The 23,255-nt window shown below is 40.4% G+C and overlaps 1 protein-coding gene across 4 annotated transcripts in view; it reads right to left on the bottom strand.

Moving 5' to 3' along the window:
- The window catches only part of Rusc2 (RUN and SH3 domain containing 2), a 62,765-nt gene that overhangs the window by 24,085 nt on the left and 15,425 nt on the right, over positions 1–23,255 (bottom strand). Inside the window, exon 1 of one of the 4 annotated variants that reach the window (XM_071600734.1) lies at positions 15,566–15,583. The exons of 2 other annotated variants lie outside the window; for them this stretch is intronic. The gene's annotated coding sequence lies outside the window, so the exon portion shown is untranslated. Of the gene's footprint in view, positions 1–2,082; positions 2,557–15,565; positions 15,584–23,255 lie in introns of those variants that run through there. One more of the 4 variants, XM_027931093.2, reaches the window with a different exon arrangement.

The raw sequence follows: 23,255 nt of genomic DNA, 5'->3' as shown, positions 1-23,255 counted from the left end.
TTTTTAAAAATAAGGAAAGTGATACCCAGAAAAATGAAATTTCTTACTTAAGATTACTTAGAGAATAAATAACGGAATTAAGATAGGATCAGGAATCCCAACTTTTGAAAAATTTTCTTGTTCAGTTAAGAATGTAATGAGAGAATGTTGCATATTTGACTTGATTTCAAATACCACAGAAAACATTTACTGAGAGTATATCTAAGATTCCTAGGACTGACTTGTCCTATGTCAAGACAGGTTTAATATTGTGGCCCATAACTCTGACAAAGGCAAAGAGAAAACAGAGGTGGAAAAGCTCATTCCAGACTTCTTTTCTACCCTGATTAATGGAGAGACATGGAAGATGAAGCTAGAGAAGGAATAGAAAATCCAGAATAAAAAGAAAGTTGAAGTAAGCTCTCTCAGATGAGCCCTCTAGCTATGGCTACTGGGTAGCTAGTAGAGGGGTGGGCTCAGCCAGCATGAGGTGGTGTAGTCTGCCTCTCCAGATCCAGGGAAAGCTTTCTGTAAGAGCCCTTTTACTGATTCTGGTCCCAAATGGGTCTCTTGGTCTATCAAAACAATGCTATTTATTAGTGACCATTTACACAATAGGCATCCACTATAACACTTTCAAGTAGACATAATAATTCCCATTTTACAGAAGAGAAAATTGAAGCTTAGTAGTTTCCACACAATTATAGTTGAGATGGGATTCAAACCCAAGTTTGTCTAATTCTCAACTATTTCCATCATAATTGCCTCCCAAAGGGGGGAAAAAAAAAAGATCTGGGCCACACCCTCTTCCTAAAGTCTAAGTGACTACCTTGTTCCCAGAGCAGCTACTTTCCACCTCCTGGGCAGGCCTACACTTTAGCTTCCCTGGTTAGAGCCCATACCTACTCACCTCTATTCTCTGAGCCCATAGTCTCTTTCCTATTACTGCTCCCATGCTCTTCTACTCTGTAGAGTCCTCAATCCTGTCCTTCCCGCTCCAGTTCCCAGTCCTTGTCTCCCTGCCCCATTCATGGTCCCTCAAACCCCCTTTCCCCTGCTCTATTGTTCATTCCTAAATACTTTCTGGGAACTAAACACTCCCACGAGTTTCCAGTGTATACCTCAAACACATATTTGCACACCAGGGAACGCTTGTCTCCTATTACCATGTTTTTGAATTCTCAATCAAGGTGGTTAATGGAAACAGAAATTTAAGGGACTCTTTACCTGCTCAGCAACAGGAAAACCTCAGAAGAAAAGTTTCCCTGTCTTTGGTCATCAATATCCTACTGCTAGTCACATTCCCTCACATACTGCTATAACCCATTCTCTCTTTCTTGGCCTCCTGAAGGAAGGGTGTGTGTGTGGGGGGGTAATGTACTGTCACTATTCTCTAATAACCTGACCTTGACTTGAGGTCCTGATGGTGAGCCTTTTTCCTGAATGAGTTTTCTCTAGGGCAGGGATGAAGGGAAGAGAGAAGGATGGTGGATTGGAGAATGTTAACTTAGCTTATGCTTTGGTCTCTTTCTGCTAGGAAGAAGCTAAGTCTGTATAAGAAGGCTGATTATAAGAATCATTACAATAACTGCTCTCTCCCCACACCCCCTCTCCCTACTATGAGTGGCTCCCACAGTGCCAGAAGATAAAGTGACAGTGCATGCGTCTATGTGCACACATATATGCATGAGTGTGAAGCGAAAGGCTGCCCAGCCCTTCTTGAAAGCTTTGTGGATCCCAGTATAGTCTCCATCATAAACTTACAGGAGCTTTAGGGGTCTCCTCCCATTAAACCTTTGTTTCTAGACCTAACACCCCCAATCCTGATTATATTGGCTACAGCAGCTTCATTACAAATGCCCAGAAAGGAAGCATAGGATCTTCTGCTTCTTGACAAAATGGCATAATAGCATTAGCCCAAGCCTCTGCACTTCCCCATTCCTGCATGGTAGCCAAATGCATGCACGGATGAGCTTATCTGGAACTTGCTAATACTCACTCGCTTTCACAGACAAAGCCAACCCTCAGAAGCCAGGGCCCAAATGTTGATCAGAGATCCTTAGGCTCTGGCGCTCCCCTCCCCCCAGTACCGCTGAGCCATACCTCTGTAAAGAGCCTTGAGCTGGACCAAGAGGCTCCTGTCCTTTTGCACTCCCACCGAGGTCTACCTGGACAGCTCCAGCTGAGGCATTGTTCACAGGATCACAGAGAGGTGGGGTGGGGTGGAGGAGAGCTGGGATGATTTCCTAAGATCTGATTTCTGCTAATACAATGGCATCCTAGCTAATGCAGGGAGGCTGCGCAATCCCAGCCCGTCTCCTTGCTGCTGCCGCGGCTGCTGGTACTGGTGCTGCGGGTGACGTTGCTGCTAAGGGAAGGGGGGAGGGAAAGGAGCAGGCATGCCCACAGTACAGCCACTCAGTCTCCCTCCCCATCAGTCCCTCTGGGCCTGTTAGCCTAGGGAACGGGAGGGTGGAGAGAGGAGTCAGTTGAGGAGGGCAGGCGGTGCCGGAAGATGGAAGATCTCAATACAGCAAAGGAAAAATAAGGAGAGCTGGCCTAACTCCTCTGCAATTCTTAGGAATGTCAGGGAAATAGCCTGGGCAGAGCCTGGGAGCTTCCTTCCTTTGGCCCAGCTTTCAGACCTTAGTCAGAAACCACTCCCCCACCCCTGCTTTTTGTCCATTTTGAATGGCTCCTTGTTTTCCAGCTTATTCCTCTCACTAGGATTCCAGACTAGCCTTAGGGTGGAGCAGTCAGTCTGGGAGGGGATTCCTGACGTCCTGAAGGGAGGCTGCAGGGACCATTCTATCAGAAGGAACTCAGTTCTTGTGGATGCCTGACCAGTCTTAGCACCAGGCTTCCTCGGGGGCTCCTCAGGCAAATGGATGGGGTCTATTTAAAAGGACTGGGCTATAAGAAGGCTTCTGTACAGAGTGATTGTGGGCCTTAGGACCAATGTGGCTGCAGGTCCCCCTCCTAATACACAGTTCGATTCAGTTCCCTAGATCTTCAGATCTACCAGCTGAAGCAGAACTGGGCTTCTCACATACCTCAGTTTTTGGTCAGTCCTGAATTGGGTCAAAGTGGGTTTCTATGGAAGAAGAATCCTTCAGCCAGACTGAGAGGGCAGGAAGCCCATCTTCCCTGGGGAAAGGAAGGCTGAGGAAAGGGAGTGGTCTCTCTCAGGCCAGAGAAAAATTTCAGTTGTCTATAGAACTCCTGAGTTCTCCGCCCTTTTCCTGTCCAAGTTCTGGGCTAGTTCTGTGGGAATAAGAGTAGAGAAACCACAGCAAGAGCCACTTGTACAGTAAGTGGCAGCACTTTGTCCATTTCATGCCACTGCTCCCTGCTGCTATCCTTGAATATAGAGATGCTCTCAAAGTGGGCTGGGTATCCAAGCAGTATCCCTGAGTGCCTCCCAAGGTTCCCTACAGTCATCCCTTGGTATCTGTGAGTGTGTGGGGACTAGTTCCAGTTCCTCTGTGGATATCAAAGTCTGAAAATGCTCAAATCCTCATATAAAATGGGACAGTATTTGCATCTAACTTAGGCTTACTCTCCTGTATACTTAAAGACATTTCTAGATTACATATAATACCAAATACAACATAAATGCTATATAAATAATTAGTATACTGCATTATTCAGGTAATGACAAGGAAAAAAGTCTGTACAAACCTTTCTTTTTTTCTACCAAACAATGTTCAGTGCAGACACAATTTTTCCCTCCGGAATACTGTGATCCATAGTTGGCTGAATCTGCAAATACAGAACCTACAGATCCGGAGAGCAGATACACTGTCTGGACTCCACAGTGAAGCCTTTGGATTTCAGGTCCTCAATAAAGAAGCCTTCAGAGAAACCACAGTCCAAGACCATAGCAGCTACCTCTCAGGATCCAGAAGAAATATAGTTTTCTTTCTCTTTCTTACTTCGATTTCTCCATGAAGCCTATATCCTCTGACACCAGGGTGACTAAGATGAATTATAGAAAAGAATGAAAGTGGATAAAAAGACCACTTTGGCTTGTTTGAGGGGCCATGGTCCCCTGATCCTACAAAGAAAGAAACAATGAGGAAGGGAAGAAGGGAGAGAAGCTCCTGTTCATAAAACTAACCAACTATCAGCAGTCCCCTCAGGGAGGCTGAAAGGAGCAGAGATTTTGGTCACCATATTCATCTCTCCCTGAACTGGTATAGACCACTAAGAGGACTGGATAAATAGCTGTAGGCTAGGCAAAGTAGGTATTCCTGACCAAGTGCCTGGAGTTCTAGTTGCTTGTTGTGAAAATTCTCAGCCCATAGTCTTTGACCCTGAAATTTCTGTGAGGCTAAACCAACCACTCTAATGTGCCTGGGAAAGGGTTCCAGTCACCTATGGAAGGTGGCATACTTTCAGTGCTTCATTTAATTTTACCACATCACAGACCACATTGAAACCTATTTCCCAACTAAAAGAACCCCAGTTCTTATTTGTTTATTTATTTTTATTTTGAGATAAAGTCTCACTAAGTTGCCAAGGCTAACCTCAAACTTGCCATCCTCCTGCCTTGGCCTCCCTATTAGCTAGGATTATGGTCATGTGCCACCATGCCCAGGTAGGACTGCCAATTTTTTAATTGGTTCAGCAGTATCACTAAAAACAAGAGTATCAAAACAACTCTCCAAAAGCCAACAATCTATATGGCTTTTGATGAAAGATCAAATTATTTTATAGCCAGAAACAAAATACAAATACACTATAAACTTCAACAGCCTCTTAGTTTTCCCACCTGCAATTTACCTTCCAGTACTCCCAGATTCATTTTCCTAAAGCACCATCTTTTTTCAACATATCACTTCTCCTGTCCCTTGTAATGGTTTGTCATTCTCAGAAGTTGAAGCTCCTGATTTTGGCTTCCAGGGTCCTTCACCTTGGCTATCTATTCTCCTCCACCCAACCTTACTTTGAATAGCTTCAAACCTGTTTCATAAGCCCATCTCCTCTTTACTGCCTCTGTTCATTCAGATTTACACTTGGCCATCTTCAGAATTATCTTAAAATCTACAAAACTCTAAGCAACTCCTCCATCAAGTCTTCACCAATCACCTCAGAGCCAGAAATAATCAATCACTCTCTTTTCTGAACCAGTGATTTTCAGGTTGACTTCAAAGACAAGAAAGCAAAATTCCCATCAAAACTGTGGCATCAAGCTGGATGCGGTGGCATACACCTGTGATTCCAGCATCTTGGGAGCTTAGGCAGGAGGATTGCAAGTTCAAAGCCAGCTTCAGCAACCTAGTGAGGCCCTAAGCAACTTAGGGAGATCCTGTCTCAAAACAAAAAGGGCTAGGGATGTGGCTCAGTGGTTAAGTGCTCCTGGATTCAATCCCTGGTACCAAAAACCAAAACAACACATACACATAAACACACACACACACACCAAAAAAAAAAAAAAAAAAAGCAACACCCAAAACCAAACAAACAAAAAAACCATACCCAGGGGCACTCTAGAACTCTACCATTAAGCTACAACCCCCGTTCTTATTTATTTATTTATTTTGAGAAAAAGTCTTGCTAAGTTGCCAAGGCTGACCTCAAACTTGCCATTCTCCTGCCTTGGACTCCCTACTAACTAGGATTACAGACATGTCATGTGCCACCATATACAGTTAGGACTGCCAATTTTTTAATTGTTCAGAAGTATCACTAAAAACAATATCAAAACAACTATGCAAAAAACCAATCAAACAAAAAAAATCTGTATCAACTGTCATCACCATTTCATAAGAGAAAGCATACTGCCATTATTTTTCTAATTACATTGTGTTATGGATGCAAACATTAACAGAAACTAACAAATTATCTTTTTTTTTTTTTTTTTGGTACCAGGGATTGAACTCAGTGGTGCCCAACCACTGAGCCAAATCCCCAGCCCTAGTTTGTATTTTATTTAGAGACAGGGTCTCACTGAGTTGCTTAGCACCTCACTTTTGCTGAGGTTGGCTTTGAACTCACCATTCTCCTGCCTTAGCCTCCAGAGCTGCTGGAATTATGTGATTGTGTAGTTCCCCTGAGTTCAATCCCTGGTACCAAAAAAAAAAAAAAAGGCAGCTTAGGCCAGGTGCGTGGCACATGCCTGTAATGCCAGTGACTCCAAAAGAAATAAGTTCACAGGAGCATTATTCATAATATTTTAAAAAAATGGGAACAAAACCCAACATACTCAACAGACGAAAGGATATCCACATAATGGAAAATTATTCAGCATAAAAAGGAATGAAGTACTGATGCATGCCACAACACAGATGAACCATGAAAACATTATGTTTTGTGAAAGTAAACAAACATAAAACAATCACTTTTTTTTTTATTCCATATATATAAAATGTCTGGGCCAGGTATATGTATAGAGATAAAAAAGCAGCAGCAGCCTTTTAAGGGGTGTTGCTTGGCTCCATAGAGGCAGAAATCTATGAGAGCCCTGTAACTGGGGGAATCTCAGGTAAACCAGAAAGCAGAGGCTATCACTGGCATGTCAACTTAGACAATCCTCTCTTTCTTTTGCCCTTTCAACAACAAAATTCTTAAAAGAATGGCCTGTTAACTCTATTCTCTCCTTCACCATTTCTTTCTTTTCTTTTTTGGTGCCACGAATTGAACCCAGGGGTACTTAACCAACTGAGCCACATCCCTAGCCCTTTTTATTTATTTTGAGACAGGATCTCTCTCAAAGTTGCTTAGGGCCTTGCTAAACTGCTGAGGCTGGCCTTGTACTTGTGATCCTCCTGCCTCAGCCTTCCAAGTTGCTGGGATTATGCATCATTTCTTAACCAGGAGAAATCTGCCTTCTTGTAATATTTGAATTGTGTAAAGCAGCTTTAATTTTTTTAACTTATAATATCTTAATTGATTTGACATGATTAGCCATCTTCTCCTACTCTAACACCATTCCTTCTGGTTTCTGTAACACTAATCCTCCTAGTTCTACTTCTTATATCTTTCTTTCCTCATTATTTAATAGAACAATTCTTGGTCCATATTCAAATGCAGACTTACAGAAAGTTTCAGATCTGAAGTCCCCTTCAACTTAAGCTGGGTTTAGTACTTCCCATATCTTTGCTATTGATATAAAAAGAAAAAACATTTATTTTTTAGTTGTAGGTGAACATAATACCTTTATTTGTAGTGCTGAGGATCAAACCCAGTGCCTCACACATGTGAGGTGAGCACTCTTCCTCTGAGCCACAACCCCAGCCCTTTGCTATTGATTTTTTTTTTTTTTAAAGAGAGAGGAAGAGAGAGAGAGAGAGAGAGAGAGAGAGAGAGAGAGAGAGAGAGAAAGAATTTTAATATTTATTTTTTAGTTTTCGGCAGACACAACATCTTTGTTTCTATGTGGTGCTGAGGATCGAACCCGGGCCGCACGCATGCCAGGCGAGCGTGCTACCGCTTGAGCCACATCCCCAGCCCTGCTATTGATTTTTAAATCTTACATTCTTACTGAACTTCCAGAAGCAAATCTCCAGTAGCCTATTAAACATCAGATCCTGTCCCCATTACTATCATCCTAATTTGGTCCTGCATTATTATTGTAGTCTTCTAACTAGTTTTCTTGCTTTTCTTCTGGCTCTGTCCTCCCCCAAGTATCATATATGTTGACACAAATTTAACTTCCCCAAAGTAGTGCCTTCAATGTGTTCCTCTACTGGTAAAAAGCCATCAGTGGGCCCCTGCCATCCAAGGATAAAGCCAAATTCCTTAAGGAGGCAATCAAAGTTCATTCTTATCCTAACCATGTTCCATTGAAATCTATTCCAAATTTTTAGCGTTAGTTCATGCCACTGGGAAGATATCTGGACTATAACCCCTATTTCTCTTGCCATTTTTTTTAAAAAGGTTCTAGCTCAGATTCTACCATGTCTAGAAACTTTTATTTATCATGGAAGTTCTCCTGAACTTCTTCAGTACAACTCATTTAGTATCAAGCCTTGGCCATTTTATTTGACTATTTATCTATTGATAAAAGGACATTTTTAGAGAATGAGACTATGTCTTATACCTTGATAGATACTTCTGAGCACAGGATCTTAACACATAGTAGGGCACCAGTTTGTTTGATACAGCTACTGAATGATATACAGAGCAGGCTAGCTGGAACTATGTCAGCTTGCAGGTTAGCATAACCTGCAAACAGCTTATAAAATGGAGAAGAGGAAAATAAGAAAGAAAAAAACCAAAAAGCTGAGTCCTAATAAAATGCTTAGTAAATAGATCTTTAATGCCAAGATCTTAAACTCTGAACTATTCACTTTATTTATTTGCCTGGCTCCTATAAGGCTTTTGAGTTAGCAACCTTTGTCCTAAAGTAACAGTTATCCTTTTCCCTTATACCCTCATGCCCCTTGACTTACCTCATATTTACGCAATGATGTTTACTCCAGTATAACTTTTAAAAAATAAAAAATGAGAATATTCTAAATATTTTTAAAAGGCTAATTAAAGTTTACCAATATAATGGAAAATAATGAAACCATAAAAATTATGTGTACAAAGAAATGTTTAATGGCATTGAAAAAAGCTTATAAGTTAATAAGAAGTAGAATATTAAGTTATACAGAGTTTTGTTTTCTGCATTATTGTGAATGAGATACTATGAGGAACTCTTACAATGAAAAACACTAGGTCCCATATAGTACATATTTTTAAGCACTTCAGTGCTCACAGTAAATAGGAGAAATCTCCAAGGCTACTCTCCCAAACCCCCAAAAGGATGAAAAATCATAAACTGTGTAATAAGAAGGGTTCCTTGTGGGCCTGAACTAAAAGCATCATTGCTGTTAGGAAGACAAGCCTTGGACCATTGGAAAGGTAAGGGAACTAAATCTGAGACTCCTGCATTAAACTGAGACCCCTGAAGGAAGTTCAAGTGATCTAAGTTTGGTGGTGCCCCATATCTCTTAGCAGAAGGAGACAAAGCTCCTCTGAAGGAAAATATCTCCCAATTTAAGCCCACAAATTCTCAAAATTAAAAAGCATGCAAAAATTAGTTTATAATGTGAAGACAAGAAACCATAAGTGAATAATAAACAATAAAATAATTGATTTAGACTGCTAGGACTTCAAATGTAAAAAAGCCACATATAGCTGGGTGTGGTGGCACATTCCTGTAATCCCAACAATTCAAGAAGCTGAGGAAGGAGGATTTCAAGTTTTGAGACCAGTGTCAGCAATTTAGCAAGGCCCTCAGGATTTAATGCCCATAATCCCAGAGGTTTGGGAGGCTGAGGCAGAACAATGAGAGTTCAAAGCCAGCCTCACCTACTTAGGGAAGTCCTAAACTCATCAAGACCCTGCTCTAAATAAAACATGAAAAAGGGCTGGGGATTGGCTCAGTGGTTAAGTACCACTGGATTCATTCCTGGTACCAAAAAAAAAAAAAAAAAAAAGCACCAATAAATGAATGAAAAAAAGTAATTGTTTCAGTTGTCTATAAGTTAAATTTGAATCAATAATAGTTTGAAAATGATATAATAGCTATTGGTATGTTGTGTGATCCTGGGTCTAGCTTTTCCTTACCCTCACTTCCTGTAGAATGGTGATAAAAGTTAACACCTACAACATTAAAGAATTAATCCTATTGAATATTTAATATTGTGTCTGACATACAGTAAATATCAATAATTGTAATATACATTATCATCAAGTGATAAGAAAAAAAGCCCCACAAACAAGCCTTACAACTGACTAAAATGGGACAGCAACCTTTGGTAAACCTGAATAGACTGAATAAGGGTCCCTCTCTCCACTCCTCAATTCCAACACTCTTCAGAACTCAGTGACTACATGATAACTTTCTTAAGTAACTGAGAAATTTAGGAGTGGTGAAAATAAAGCAGATATGAACACAAACATTGGCTACTGAGTACTTCTATGCCTGGACCAAGCTATTTTAGGGGAAGTCAGTAGGCTAAAAAAAGGATGTGGAGCCTAAGGAAAGAGAGAGAGATCCTTCGATAGATTTGAAGAGGAACCTACTCAAAAGTGTGTATGAAAGTACTTTATGTGTATGAAACTACACATTTTACAGAAAAGTAAAGCATTGTTCTTACTCTTTAAAAATGCTAGGAACTAAGCTGGGCGTGGTGGTGCATGCCTGTAATCCCAGAGGCTAAATAAAATACAAAATAGGGCTGGGGACGTGGCTCAGTGGTAAAGTGCCCCTGAGTTCAATTCCCACTACCAAAAATAATGCTAGGAATTGGGGCTGGGGCTGTAGTTCAGTGGTAGAGTGCTTGCCTAGCATGTGTAAGGCACTGGGTTCAATCCTCAGCATCACATAAAAATAAATAAATAAAATAAAGTTCATCTACAACTAAAAATTATTTTTTTAAAAATGGGGAACTCTTGGGCTGGGGACGTGGCTCAGGCGGTGGCGCGCTCGCCTGGCATGTGCGGGGCACTGGGTTCGGTCCTCAGCACCACATAAAATAAAATAAAGATGTTGTGTCTGCCGAAAACTGAAAAATAAATATTAAAAAAAAATGGGGAACTCTTTTCTTAGAGTTATATATTGGATCTGTCCTTATAACTTAGGAGGATCAAAAAGAAAAAAAAAAAATCTGTTTAGGACTTGAGCAGACTGCAGTGGTGGCAGAACCAGAATCTTGTATGTAAAACTTCAAAGAAAAGATATGTATCTATGAAGTTTGAAGTTTTAATAAACAGAGTAAAGGTATACCCTTGCCATCTCTCAAAAATTACTTTCAACAAAAACAACAAAGGAGAACAAATATTAGACACAAAACCAGTGCATACAGAGAGAGATGCTATCAAAGATTCAAATAGATTCACCTCTGAAGAATCCTAGAATGACTCAGGAATTAGAGACCAAGTACTCTGAAAGTAGGGTGAAGTACTAAACAGTTAAAAACCAGGATGTTGGTTCAAGTCTAGAAGCAGCAATTTAAGACTCCCAATCCCCACCATCTACCCTACACTGTCAGGAGATGGACCCCTCTCCTGCTCCCAAAGGGAACTGGAGATTTTCCAGAGAAGTTTAAATGGAACTAGGTTAGACTCAGGAAAACAAGGCACAGAAGTAAGAATGAGGGGCCAAAATGGAAATTGGAGAAGTGAAAGTCTCCATTGGAGAATTCCTAGACTCCTTTCTATTTCAGGAGAATACTGATTTATTCTACCCTTAGCCCTGGCAGATAACTTCTCCGTAGAAACTCAATTAACCCAGAGAAGACTATCAGATACAGATTTCTGGGTGTTCCCCCATGAGAAAGCCAGCTTGCTGCAGATGCCCTCCATACAAATTCACCAGCTAATGTGCCTATTCATTCCCACAAGATTTCCAGTCAGGTTTTTAATACTTGATTCTTAAATATTAATTAGTAGCTAGATTACCAAACTTTCAAAGACAGCCTCTAAAAGAAAGTAGAACAAAAACAGAAAGCAGGAGTCCAAGAGAAATAGACACAATGCAGAGAAGAAAAAAACAAAACCCAACTCAGGAGATTATTTGGTCACTTTATTGATAATGCTAACTTTGAACCTTTGATTATGACAGTATCTGCCAGGCTTCTCCATTGTGAAGTTACCATGTTCTCCTTTGTAATTAATAGGTAACCTATGGGGAGATTACTTTCAGACTGTGTCCTGTTCCCCAGCATGTTTTCTTCTAGTTCTTTTTAACAGTCATTGATAATTATTATCCGAATTAGTCAATTACTACGATGGCTGAACATGAAAAATTTCTCTTTACTATTCCTTGTACATTTATTAGTTGGCATTTTAATATAAAAAATATTTTCCTTTTCCTTCCTTTCTTTTTTTTTATTTATTTGGTATAAGTATGGATTTTTTTTTTTAACTCAGTGAGTCACAATCCATTATTGGTATTGATTTTGATGCTCACACTGTCCCAGATTTGGTACTATTTGGCTTTTTTTTCTTCATTGTGAAGACCTTTATGGTTAGGTAGAAATCTTTAAAAATAAGTCATTTTGGAATAATTTTAGATTTACAGAATTTACACAAAGGGAGTTCAGAGTTTCTGCACATCTTTTTTTTTTTTTTGGCTCTGGGAATTGAATTCATGTGTGTTCTACCAGTGAGCTACATCCTTAGCCCTTTTAATTTTATTTTGAAACAGGGTCTCACTAAGTTGCCCAGATTGGCCTCATATTTACTTTTTATTTTTGATGGACATTTATTTCATTTATTTATATGTAGTGCTGAGAATCAAACCCGGTGCCTCACACATGCTAGGCAAGTGCTCTACCACTGAGCTATAATCCCAGCTCTGGGCCTAGAATTGTGATCTTCCCACCTCATCCTCCTGAGTAGCTGGGATTATAGGTATGTGCACCACAACTGTTTTTTTCTGTACATCCTTTAATTCCTTACTGTTAGCATACGTACCTCCTACATAATTGTGGTACAAACATTAAAACAAAGAAATGAACACTGAGGGGCTGGGGATGTGGCTCAAGCGGTAGCGCGCTCGCCTGGCATGCATGCGGCCCGGGTTCGATCCTCAGCACCACATACAAACAAAGATGTTATATCCGCCAAAAACTAAAAAAAATAAATATTAAAAAGTTCTCTCTCTCTCTCTTTAAAAAAAAAAAAAAAAGAAATAAACACTGAGTATATTACTACTAATTAAACTTGTAGATTTTTTTGAATTTGGCAAATTTTCCCACTAATGTCCCTTTTCTGTTATTTAGCTTTACAAATAACTTAATACATTATAACTTTTATAAAACATGTAAGTTAATTAAAGACAAAAAAACAGAGCAAACCACCTCCCAAATATAGATGTGTATTGGAGGCTGCTGATAAACAGTTAGATGGTACAACAAGTGTATCTCAGCAGAGAAAAAGATCTTCATTTTTCCACAATCAAGACACTGAGTGGTTTGGAAACTTCCAGACAGGTAATTTGTAACAAAAAGAAAACAGATAAGAAATATAAGATCTTAGTAAATAGTCTCTGGTCTTTTCTAATAAGCACTCAAGCTGACCTTTCACTTCAAGACACTTCTTTAGAAATTTATAGGGGTACTTTCTTTGGATTAACCTAGGCAGGTATCCTTTACATCAGCAACAAGTGGCCATGGTTTCACTTCAGACTGTGTGATTAATTCCAGTAGCCAAGATCAGAAATGGTCAAATTAAAACAAATCCAAATTAATTATGATAAGCTGTACTTTCTTTCCTGAACTAGAAACATTCTGGAGTTATTAATTAATATCACTTAGTGAGTCACTAATCAACCAAGTAAGCCACAAGCATCTACTATTGCATTCCGCTATGTCTAAGGCACTGGCTGATGTTCAGAAGTAACAGTCCAATTTGAAGGAGTGATAATTTTGTTAAAATCATTGTCAATATGCTTCTTGAGGGGGCCAGGGCAGCAAAGAGGACATTTCAGGATGTGAGAAGAGGGTCAGAGCGGTGGTTTCAAAAAAAATTATTTTTTTTCCAGCCCAAATACATAAAATAGCTACTCTGATTGAAGCAGGGGAAGTGAAGGCTCTGTACACTCTGACTCCCTTTCCCCCACTCTGGAGACCCACAAAGGCATCTTTTTTTGTTTGTTTGTTACTGAAGATTGGACTCAGGGGTGCTTAACCACTGAGCCACATCCCTGACCCTTTTTTTGTATTTTATTTAGAAACAGGGTCTCACTGAGTTGCTAAGTGCCTTGCTAAGTTGCTAAGACTGGCTTTAAACTTAGGATCTTCCTGCTTCAATCTCCAAAGTTGCTGGGATTATAGGCATGTGCCACTGTGCCTGATCCTCAAAGGCATCCTGAAGGGATGCTATGGCTTATTAGATCCTGGGCAAAGGCAAAGGCAAAAGCAGCACTGAGCATGGTTTGTTGGGGTTGGGAATACAGGAAGAGAAACAAATGATTTACTGACAGAAATCATCTCTTCTCTTTCTTTGTGGCTGCTAAACCAAGTGTTTATAAAATAATATTGGTTAACTTCACTAATAGCATACTTAATTTTTTTTAGAGAGAGAGAGAGAGAGAATTTTTTTTTTAATATTTATTTTTCAGTTTTCGGCAGACACAACATCTTTGTTTGTATGTGGTGCTAAGGATCGAACCCGGAGCCGCACGCATGCCAGGCAAGCGCGCTACCGCTTGAGCCACATCCCCAGCCCCAATAGCATACTTAATTTTCCAGAACATAAATAAACTTTGTCCTGTACATGAACTCAGGAAAGTCAGCTTGTATAACCACCCTCCAGCTATCAAAGTTCTACATCTTTAGATGCCATGAAATTAGACAGAAGCTCTGAGTTTTCTACAAGATAAGTACTTCTCTGTGAAATACGGGAGAGTTGCTGAAAGAATTTGGATAGTTAAGAAGTGGTAGTAACTGGGACTTTTGTGACATCTGAGCCTGAGTTGTAAAAAAGAGAACAAACAAGCTGTTCGATGTCTGTGCACCTGGCTATAGCCTCAGGAGTCTGATTTCTACAAATGAAATGGCAGCCAACACCCAGGAGGTCATCAGTCTTTCCCTGGGGTAGAGTATAGCTGTTCTTCACTCAGGCTAGTTTCTAACTGGTTTCATGTTATTTTGGTCTCCAAGTAAGGCTGGGCAGCATTCTGGGAGTGTGCTGGAAGGGTCTAGGCTGAAGGCTGTCCCAGACACACCAGCTGCTTCCTATTTAGGATCCCTAATATAGTGTCCTCTTTTGAAGCACAGAAGATGCTTTGCTTTAGACTTCTTACCTATGTTGTACAAAAGTCCACCCCACCCCTAAAAGTCAAATATACACCTTGGAAAAAGCCTAAAGCAAATGGGCTCTTCCCTAGGACTACCTAGTGTGGGCCTACTTTCTTTTCCCCAGGTCTGTTTTCTCCCTTATGAACTGAAAATTTGCAGACACCTTTAAAAAATATCGCTGACAGAGAACAGCTTGGGCAGAATCCTCAACAAGTTCCAAGCCTTTTACTTCCTAGGCTCAGCAGTGCCTCAAGCTCCCAAGGCTCCATTCAATGAATGGAGACTGCAGCACTAGGAAATTATAGCTAGGAAAGAACAGGCTAGAAAATACTGACCCTCATTGCAAAGGATGGCTTTCTTTTATTCCATAAAAATTGGGAAAAAACTAGCTTTGTTCCAGGGTCTCTTTCTGTCCAAAAGGGACTATTCCTAGAGAAAAAAAAAACTTCTTTTTTTCCACAGGACCAGTCAGAAAGTGGATGTTTTCTCCACCAGGGCAACCATTTGATTCCCTCCTTAGCTCAACTAACTGTACCCATTTGGAGGCAGAGGGTTCACTCAGATGACCTCTTAAGGTCCCTTTCAGGCCTAATTATAAACTAAGCCAAAATAAAATCTGAAGCCCCAGGGAGGTTCCTGTGCAAGGTGTTAATAAACACTCTCTTTCTCACCCTCCTGCATTCCAGCATGACTGTGTGGACACATACGCTCCCAAGTGTCTGGTTTCTAACTGCTACGGTTTTAATTCCCTAGAGACTGAGAATTTGCTGTAGATCTTATTTCTTTTGAGGATGTATGTTATGGGGAGAGGGGACTATAGGGAATTAAGAAGATTTAGTTCCTACCTTGACAGTCAGAGCTCTTCAGATGAGGGGACTGAGAATGCAGCAGAGACCACGTAGACCTCTCAATGCTACGTGTAGCCGAGCAGCAGGGAACAGGAAAACACAGAGATCAGAGGTGGATGCTCAAAGCCCCAGCTTGGCCTGCTTTTGCTTGCAGGATAGTTTTCAAGAATGTGTTTTGCAGGAGTAAGGTGGTTGGAACACAAAAGACTCCTATGCTGCTTCTTAACTGCTCAGTGTGGTTAATACCTTGCTTACTCTTTGGTTGATCCTTTTGGCTTCTGGGCTCTAGGAAGTAAAGTCAGAGTGTTCTCTACTCTCCCTCCCTCTAGACAGTGGATGAAACATGTAGGCTGGTAAGCTGCTATCCAATCAGTTTGTCCAAAGCTGTAAATAAAAGGGCACATATGCACTGAGAAGTAGGTTATGAGAAGAATCTGGATTGAATTACACAAGCCAGTTGTGGGTCCAGGGTGGGGGAGGTAGGATAAAGTGAGAGGGAAGCGTAGCTGCCTTTCAAGGAAATCTTTTCATTAGGGCACCCTTCCCTCATCATGACCACAAGAAGCCATCAAAGCCTTGCTCCTCTAGGGAACCAAGTTCTGATCTGGCAATGTTCTCAGCAAGGGGTCATGATCCCGTGAGTACTGTCAGTCTGTCAGAGTCAAACCCTTTTCCTGGAGGTGTCCTTAATTTCCAATAGACTTTAGACAGTCACCAGGCTTGGTAAAAGCACTTGCCTTGCTAGCAAGTGGCAGCAGAAACCATTTTTATGTACCAATAACTCAATATTAAGTTATAAGATTAAAGTAAGCAAATATTTTTTGTTAACTCTTTTTTTCTTCCCATAGTAATAGGGATTGAAACAAGACGTGCTCTACCACTGAGTAACATTCCCAGTCCTTGTTTTTATTTTTTAATTTTGAGACAGGGTCTCATTAAATTGCTAACACTAGCCTGGAACTTGCTATCCTCCTGCTTCAGCCTCCCGAAGCACTGAGATTACAAGCAGGTGCCACTGAGCCCAGCTTGTTTTTTGTTTTTTTACACCAGGGATTGAACCCAGAGGTGCTTAACCACTGAGCCACATTCCCAGCCCTTCTTATCTTGAGATAAGGTCTTGCTAAATTGCTAAAAGTGGCTTTGAACTTGAGATCCTCTTATCTCAGCCTCCTGAGCCACTGGGATTATAGGCGTGTGTCACCAAGCCCGGCTCCAGCTTGTTTTTGTTTATTTTTAAATTTTTAAAAAGCAGGTGGCTGGAGTATGGCCAGTTCTTGAGGCTTCGGGAGCCTATGTTCTATAATGTTCATAGCACGGATTTGGTGTAAAGATGGGCCTGGCCTTAAACCTAACACCTGACTTGCCAGCTATGTAACTTTGGGATATCAGTAAACCTCACCAAACCTGAGGTCTTTCAGCTGTAATACTGGCATATTTTCCCTCAAAGGTTTGACGGAGAATTAAATAAGATACTATATGTAATACCTGACACATGATTAGTGCTCAGTAATAAGTCCCTAATATTATTATACCGCTGGCAGAGGAAAGAGTCCTTTCCTCTCTCCCAGTTTTAAAGACTCCAGGTCTAGAAAATCGGGGAGCAAAAAATCTCTTTTTGGAGCTGTGGCTCAGTGGTAGAGTGCTCGCCTGGCATGTGTGAGGCACTGGGTTTGATCCTCAGCACCACATAAAAATAAAAAATAAAATAAAGGTACTGTGTCCATCTACAACTGGAAAAAAAAAAAGTCAAAGGAATAGAAAGAAAGTCATATTCTCTTTTTTCCCCTGCTCTACACTAGGCCTGAATCAGTCATCTTATGCTCATTATACTCTAGACTGGTAGCTGGCGCTGGGAGCCTCAGGCTCTTGAGACTAAAGACACTATAGGACTCCATCTCATACCTGTTGTAGGTATGAGCCCAGACTGATGCTGCTTCTCCTGGGGCCCCAGATCACATCCCAGGAGGTGAAGGGGAGGAACACTCTGATCCCAAGATGGCAGGATAGGTCTGACCAGGCTGTTGTCTGCCCATCACAGCTGCCTGTGAGGCCTATAGACTAATAATAGCAACTCTGATGCCAATGGATTAAGACAGATCGTAGGAGGTGTTTATTTTTACACTCTGGCGTCAGTATCAAGTTCTACTGGTTACTGCCCAAATGTAGGACAGCTTCCTGCTATAGGAGTGGCCTCAGGCTTCTCCAGGTTGCTAAGTTGGATTCTGGAGGAAGCCAGCTTTGTTGAAAATCAGTTTAGCATTAACAGTGACAGGGAAGGGGAAGAAACAGAGCTTTCATGGGTCCAGGTATCTAGTCCCAACTCTTTGGGACCAGATGGACCTCAAATTGAAAACTTTTGCTCACAGCATTCTTCAGAGTCTTGTACAAAAGATCTAACACATTGTTTTAGTCAGGGCACACATACGCCCACTCACAAACTGGTTGCATTGAAATGATGAATAAAATCAAGGAGAGACTGCCATTGAACCAACCAAAAGCAGACCCTTTCACAAGTCCCAGAGTAGTACAGAGTGTGTTAAGATGAAAAAGAAAAGTCTGCTTGGAGAGTTCTATAAGATATTTGAGACAAAGAATGGGTTAAGCTGGTCCTCAATTGATTTGCATAGTTTTTAGCAGGAATATAAAATTCCTTGAAAATTTGTGTCACCAGAGTTTCTTTCCTAGACATTCATTACACAATAAGATTAAACCACCAAGAAATCAGCCATCATTTGGCCAAGAGCCAGTGCCCAGATGATCCCTCCTGAAAGATTCTTTGTCCCCCAAGGGCTAGGATCCTAAGAACTGTATACTCTGACCATAGCATCTGGAACTCTATGGATATCCCAATTACCTCCCTGAAAGGCAACTCCTGACACATTTTTTTACTTGTTCCATTAGGCAGATAGGAGCGTGAGGAGGCTGGCAGCTGGAGAGCTGATGTAAATAGATGTAGACTGGCCTATGGGACTGTGTACACAGCAGACTTCTTTGGAATGACAAGAATGTACTACACACCAGGTAGGAATGTTGAAGTGCAAAGAAAGCAGTCATGCACACAGAAACAATAACTCTGTCATCTTCCTGACCGTGGCTGACTCACAACCATCATCAGTGACACAACATACCAATACTTTGAGGAGCTAGGGTGCTGGCAGAAAGGCAGGCTAGTGAACCACTCATTCAATACATTCTTTTTGTGTCATTCAAGGTTTATCTACCTGGTCATCAGAAAAACAATGTAGCCCCAAAGCAATGAGATCTGATCACTAGTGATAAAGAAGTTTGATCTCAGTTCTATCTGGAAGCTACCCATGCGTAAGACAGTGGCAGGATGCCCAAGAATAGAAACACTGCTTTCATTCTTGGCTTCTTCCCTGGCTTGCTGGGTCATCTGGGGCAGGGTACCTGCCTTTTCAAGCTCTTTTACTTCCTTGAAAAGGGTCTAATTGTATACATCTTCTGATATTGTAGCAACAAAAAATATTTGAAAAATAAAAACAAATAACAGGAAATGTAAACTCTATCAAATCCTTTAAGTAAAGTATTTCAGAAATAGAACTGTCATTCATGTATGTAAATAGAGAGCCCTGGCTGCCTCCTGGGGTTTTCCTTCTTCTAAGTCACAGTGATGTTGCGAAGTAGTCCTAGTCTGTCCATTAAGGTTCAATGCCTTTCTTTCAGGCCTATAATCCCTACCTCTGATTTGAGGAACATGTGCAATAGGAATCTGCTTATGGAGACATAAGAAATTGACTTCCATTAGTTTATATTAGAAAAGGAAGAAACAGCTGAGTGTGGTGGTATATGCTTGTAATCCATCGACTTGGGAGGCTAAGGCAGGAGGATTGAAAGTTTAAGGCCAGCCTCAGCAACTTGGCAAGGCCCTAAGGACTTAGTGCCCAAAATAAAAAATAAAAATGTCTGGGAATGTAGCTCAGTGGTAAAGCATCCCTGGGTGGGAACATGGTAGCAAAAAGAAGCATCCTCTTGCTCTATCCAGGAGTCACAAACTGAATTATCCCATATGGGGGGGCCCAGTATTCCAATCTGAGGCATATATCCCACTGATACAGCATCAGCAACAGGACTTACTGAACTTAGCCTAAAAGGTCTGAGAAAGCAACACCAATGAAGGGACGTATGCCACTGCTCAGTAAGAACAAAGGCAATACTGTGTTCTAAGCCCAACACAAGCCTTTGGTCTTGCTAGCCTGGCAATTCCTCAGTATGGGGTTAGTTGGCCAGGTCTCCAGAACTATTCTTCATTGATGCTGACACCTCTTTCTGTCAGTGCCTATCCTGGGATTTAAAACAGACATCTAAAACTCCTGCAGGGTCTGATGAGACCCACCTCCTTTTAGAGAAAAGGCCTCTGGATCAGGGATCAGCAAACTCAAAAGATCAGAGAATAGATATCTACGTTTTGTGGGCCACATTGTTATGCCATATATTCTTTTTCTTATGTTTTGTTGTAAATTGACAATGTATATGTATTTATGGAATAAAAAGCAATGTTCTGATTTATGAATACAATGTGGAATAATTAAATCAAGCTAATTAACACACACACACACACATATATATATATATCCTCAAAAAGATATATATCTCTTTATATAAAGAGATATATATCTTTATATAAAGAGTATATATCTCCTCAAAAACTTATCATTTTTGTGGTACGAACATCTGAAATTTAATAATTTGGGAATGTAAAAAACAGCTGGGCACAGTGGCACATGCCTGTAATCCCAGTGGCTCAGGAGGCTGAGGCAGGAGGATCGAGGGTTCAAAGTCGGCCTCAGCAATAGCAAGGTGCTGAGCAACTCAGTGAGACCCTAACTCTAAATAAAATACAAAATAGGGCTGGGGATGTGGCTCAGTAGTCGAATGCCCCTGAGTTCAATCCCCGTTACCAAAAAAAAAAAAAAAAGTAAAAACACTCTCAGTTTGTGGGCCATATGAAAACACCCTGGCATAGGCCACATTTTGCTGACCCCTACTCTAGACATTAAAGGTCTCATTAGTCAAGGTCTGTATCTCAAAATTCTGATCCCAGAAGATGTTCTTTCCTCTTCCTGCAGGGCTGTGGCAGACATTTCAGAGGCAGCTCCCTGCTAAGGAGCCACTGAGGAATGTAAAGGAAGAATCCTGAGGTTATTTGTATTGGGTCTGACAGACTGGCTAATTTCCCTCACATAAAGTACTTCAAAAGCATCTGTGGAATTTAGCAGTAATGCAGTAAGCATTATCAGAATGAACTATAAACCATCTTTATTTTTCTATTTCTGCTTAACAATACTATTACATGATTCTACAAGACATTTTTTCCCCCTGCCCTCAGGTTCCAAATCCATACCTCAATTGGCTTATGCCCCAACCCCTCCCCTACTTCCATATGTGGTACGAATGTGGATAGTAAGAAAACCATTAACAGGAAGATGGGCTTGGACGTGATAAATATCGATGAAAGGTTTGAGGCTAGGGGACAGTTCATTTTGAGCAAAGATGAAGGGGAGACTGTGAATGGAGGTGCTATCACAAATAGTTACAGGCTTTGTAAACAGGAACCAAAATGCTATAGAAGCAACCTAAGAACAATGTACAAATGGTTATAAATCTTTGGAGGAAAACCTCTCAATGTGCCACGAGATAGAAGGAAATAAATGACTTCTTGCAAATAACAAATACTTATAATAATATTAGCTATTTTTATTATGCTACCAACTATACTAGATGTTTGTCATAAATGCATTTCTAATCTTTACTATAACTATGCAAAGTAGATAGTATCACTGCTGTTTGGAGTTAAAATCTCTTAAAGAGATTAACTTTATCCAAGATCACAGAGCTTGAAATTAGAAGAGTTGGGCTTGGATTTCTTGCCTGACTCTCAAAGCCCTTACTAATATCTGTGGTAGAGATTAAGCAAATGCCTTAATTTGTACCTTCTTTGGATTTTGTTCTAAATAGCAGCAATATGTTTGGTCTACCCTCTTCTATAATCAGAATATTAATGAATGATAAGATACTTAAAATCACAAATATGGCAATTTTACATGATAGTGATTCAGATTAAATTAGTATAGCTATATTGATACTTGTGCTGGGGATTTATCTGAACTAAATTGTTTATTCTTCACAATAATAAGATTTAAATGTTAAAGCTGTGCCTACTGATCAAAGTCATCTCTTTTCAAGTGGTACATGTGTACCTTTGTGAAATCTCTGCTCTTTTGTAAACAATTTGCCTGAATCAAATTAGTTGCCCACCTTCCCAGGTGCCAAATTGTTAGCTGCCAATGAATTATCCACTCTCTTTTTCACTTTTAATTTAATAGAACCTTGGTATTTGGCTGGATTTGATGCTGCCCAATTAAAATTCTACATTTCCATCTCTCTTACAGTGGGAGTGGCCATTTTACTAAGCTACAATATAAATGCTGTGTGGACTTCTTGGCAGTCCCTTTATGATGAACAGAGTGCATCCTTTTCCTATCCTGCTGCTAGTAGGGTATGAGTGATCATAAAGATGGCCTAAGGATAGCAGAGGAAAAACCAGGAAGGAGCCTGGGTCTCAAATGACTATGAAGCTGCCAGGCCTGGCTGTATTTGTTGCTTTTGCTGAGAAAAAAAACTTCCAACTTATGTTAAGTCATCAATTTTGAGTTTTGGTTACTTATGTCATTTTCTACTTTATACATCCTACTGTATTCCAATGATCATCAAGTATTACTGATTCTATTCACCCTTCTCTATCCCTACAGACTAAAGACCAACCTATAATTATTACTTGACTAAATTTCTACATTAACCTTGAAATTGATCTCCTTTTGGAGTTATCCTTTGAAGATGAAGTCTATTTACATCAGCCTCTTTAAATGCCTTTAAAGAATAATTTATCATGTATTTTAAAATAGCTAGTAGAGAAGATTTTGAATATCTGAATATTTCCAACACAAAGAAATCATAAATGTTTAAGGTGATGGATATGCCATTATGCTTTACACATTGTATAAATGTTTCAAAATGTCCCATGGTACCCCATAAATATGTACATGAGTCAATTTAAAAAAAAAAAAAAAAAAACCACTTAGCAAGGCCCTAAGCAACTCAGCAAGACCCTGTCTCTAAATAAAACACAAAAAAGTGCTGGAATGTTGCTAAGTGGTTAAGTGCCCCTGAGTTCAACCCCAGTACAAAAACAATAACAACAACAAAAACCCTTCAAAGGCTTATGGTAGATGCTTAAAATGTTTCCTGAATTGAACTAAGGAGGAACTGAATCTTCACCAAACTAAACTAGAAAAACATCTTTCTCCAGAGCAGAATGTGGTTTATTATAGCCATGTACATGCTTATAGTCCTTCTTGTTAAGAGTGTGGGGGTGCTAAGGAGGATACAAGAAATACAAGGGCTGGAGCTGGGGTTGTGACTCAGTGGTAGAGCACTTGACTGGCATGTGTGAGGCACTGGGTTCAATTCTCAGCATTGCACACAAAGGCCCATTTAAAAAAAAAATAAAGAAAGAAATCTCTTTAAAAAAAAAGAAAAGGAAAAAGAAATACAAGGGCTGTCTTCTGGAATGTGCAGCGAGGTACCACTCCTCTTTCAGAGTTCCCTCCACACCACACTGTGCTCCCTCTACTGCCTGGATGGGAGCTGCAGCTTGAGAACCAGAACA

The sequence above is a fragment of the Marmota flaviventris genome, chromosome 13 (assembly GCF_047511675.1).
Source record: "Marmota flaviventris isolate mMarFla1 chromosome 13, mMarFla1.hap1, whole genome shotgun sequence".
In the NCBI taxonomy this organism is placed as follows: Eukaryota; Metazoa; Chordata; class Mammalia; order Rodentia; family Sciuridae; genus Marmota; species Marmota flaviventris.
The sequence above is the reverse complement of the archived record's forward strand: the minus strand, read 5'-3'. Positions and strand labels throughout refer to the sequence as shown.